A 3026-nucleotide genomic window follows, 5' to 3' on the forward strand; every position below is an offset into this window, starting at 1 on the left:
TCCAGCAAGGCAGGACCCGGCCAGCCCGCACAGCCACCTCACCAAACCTCCCACACCCCCAGGCCGTCCATCAGCTCTGCTGCACCCGTGGTGCTTTCCCAGCCCTTGGAAACCCCTCTGGAAGCAGCAGCCGCGGATCCTGCGGGGCGGGAGCGTCGCTGGGATTACCTGGGAGCTGCTGGAGCCTTCCTGGGGGTCCCACGTCCCCACTCCCGGGGGCCTCCGGTCAGAAAAATGGCAGATGCACGTGATAGTAGTCACATTTTTTATTTTAACTTTCCGGGGGGATAGGGGAGAAAGAGTATACACTTTTATTTGTACAATATTTAACAATCACTTTATTGAGGGCGAGGGGAGGGGAGGAGGGTTGGTTTGTTTTTAGGGCTTGCAGAAAAAACAGCAAGCGCCTTTTTGACAGTAGTACAACAACCTGTGCCCAAAACACTGACAAATACAAAGAGTAAAGTTAAAATAATTGCTTACCAAAATCTTGAGAGGTAACGAATAGTGTATGGACTGAAACGGCGTTAAAAAAATAAAATAAAAGGAGGAAAAAACCAACGACAAAAAGAAGTACTGCTGGTTGAGTATCTGAGGTAAATGATGTTCCATCAAGGATGCTACTTGAATCGTTCTGCCCACGAACATCTATTGCAGGTTTCTGCATTTTGTACCAAGTGTTCCTTGTAAATGTGTTAAAAAAAAGGTGGGGGGAAAAACCAAACAAAAAGGAGAATCTGGAAAAAGAGCAGCCTGGTAACTCTCCTCACTCTGCCCAACACCACGGGGCCGGGAGAAGCCTTCCTGCTGCCTGGCTGCTAGTGCCCAGAAAGGTGGTGGTGGGCACGACAGCGAGTTGTAAAGGCCAGGCAGGAGGTGGTGGGGTCAGTCCTGGCCGTGGCCTTCCAGGAGACCACCCCCACCCACAGCTCTGAGGCAGGGGCTCTGCTCTGGGACACCACAGGGCCCGTCGTCCCAAGGATGGACGTGACACAAACTTCTCACTGCCAACACAACCCAAAAAGTAACTTTCACCGCTACATTTCTGGCTGGGCCACGCAGGGGCTCATCGCCCAGCCCCGTGCTGCCCGACCTGGCACCCGGCTGGAAGCGTGGAGCAGGGTGGGCTGGTGGGCTGCTCCTCACTGCCCTGGGACAGGGTGACTCTGGAGCTGGCGCCCACGTGCTGGGCACTACACCAAAATATCAGCCTGAGCATGAGGAGCCTGCCCTCGCTGGCAGCACCGAGCACCGGCACGAGGGGACCTTCCAAAGCGTTCTAGGGACCTATCACCTCTGCCAGAGCAGCCCCAGGGGGAGTGTATTTACCAATTAAAAGCATTTCTGCTCCACACATCCTGTTTCACAGTGGCACTAAGCAAGATGTTAAAAAGGGGGCAAGGTCTGATGGCAGCTTTAGGACCCCAGGAGCAGTTCTCTCGGATCCCCTGCCGCTCTGCCGCGAGGACGGGCCGTGAGCTTGGACACACCCACCATCCACTTTACACAGGACCCATCTTTGCATCAGCTCTTCAATAACAGGCTACAAACCCATCTGTATTTACTGGATTTTTGCTACTAAAGGGGGTGAAATTCATTGGGGGCACAGAGGCCTTCAGTGAAGTACCGATGGGTTCTTATTTGTTCACAACTCAGCAGCTACGTGTGGAAAGTCACGTCCCTGGATTAAGGACGGAAGCAGAAGGGAAGGGTCAGAGAAGTGCCCACAAAGATTTCTCTCCTTTCACAGCCAAGCTGAAGCCCATCAACGACACTTCAGGGCAGGGTTCACCTGGCTACCTGCAAGCTGGCAGCCTCATGAGGACCAGCACCGGGCACACTGGACACGAGCAGCACCCGCCTGGCTCTGCCTGCCTCCAGCGCGCTGCCCTAGGGCTGCTCTACCTGCGAGGCCTCTGATTGCTCCTGGAGATGCAGAGCTGAGTGTCTCCTGGCTGTGCAGATCCGTTTTCAAGGTAAGGTTCAGAGCGAGCCCCTGTCTGCACCACCGAAAGCTTCTTCAGAAAGAGAGTGAACGTGGGGGGTCAAAGCACGGGACACGAGGACAGAGCGTTGCCGGCTCGGTGCCCCGGCGGGCTGGAGAACTTCATTTCCTTGGAAGTCTGGGTGGGGATCAAACGAAGGTGGTGAAGCAGCACTTCCCAGAAGCACTTTGGCACCTCTCTGCGGGGCGCTGGGCGAGGGGCCTGACAGGCAAGACGTCCTGCACATGGGTGTGGGAGCTGTGGCAGCCACCTCGACGTCTCTCCTGGCCAGCCTGTGCTAGGGGCGCTGGTGCCCGTTACCTCCAGCCGTCGCTGCGCAGCTCTAACTGAATCCTCCCTGACATCTGTCAGCGTTGGTGGCCTGGAGCCTGGGGCAGACCCTTCCCCACGCTCCCGGGGTGGCTCTGAGGAGCTGGCACCGGGCTGGGAGCGGGGTGAGAGGAGGGAACGGGGGCACTGAGCTTCCTGAGGTGCCCCTGGGGCAGCGCCGCAGGACCCTCTGCGCGCCGCGGAGCGGGACCCAACACGCGCTAGGCAAAGACCTCTTCACAAACATAAATAGGAAAAAAAAAAAGACTTTTTTAAAAAAGAACAAGAGTTCAGAGCTTTCCAGTGTCATAGCTCGCAGAAAATTTAAAAAAAAAAAAAGTCATGCTTAAGTTTTCAAATATTCCTCAGACACAGCAAACCTAAATAGTATTCAGTTAAATAAACGTATGAGATACTCTGGGAAATGGAGGGAAGAGGAAAGCTTCAAACTAAAAGAGGAAGGGAAATTCTGTTTCAATAAACAGCACTTTTTTTTTTTTCTTTTTATACACAACAAGCTAGTACAAGAAAAGGCTAAAAACACTGCTTTAGGAATGGCCATTTACTGTTGGCATGAAGCGTAGCTTACCCTTCTTAAATAACAGTGGAGTTGAAGTACACCATTTACAAACACGGATCGACTCGGCATCCCAAGCCCGTTAGTGTTGTCAGGCGGCCGGCGGGTCAGCGGCGGGGGGACTGGAGGACTTC

This window comes from Merops nubicus, unplaced genomic scaffold (genome assembly GCF_000691845.1).
Source record: "Merops nubicus isolate BGI_N331 unplaced genomic scaffold, ASM69184v1 scaffold11019, whole genome shotgun sequence".
In the NCBI taxonomy this organism is placed as follows: Eukaryota; Metazoa; Chordata; class Aves; order Coraciiformes; family Meropidae; genus Merops; species Merops nubicus.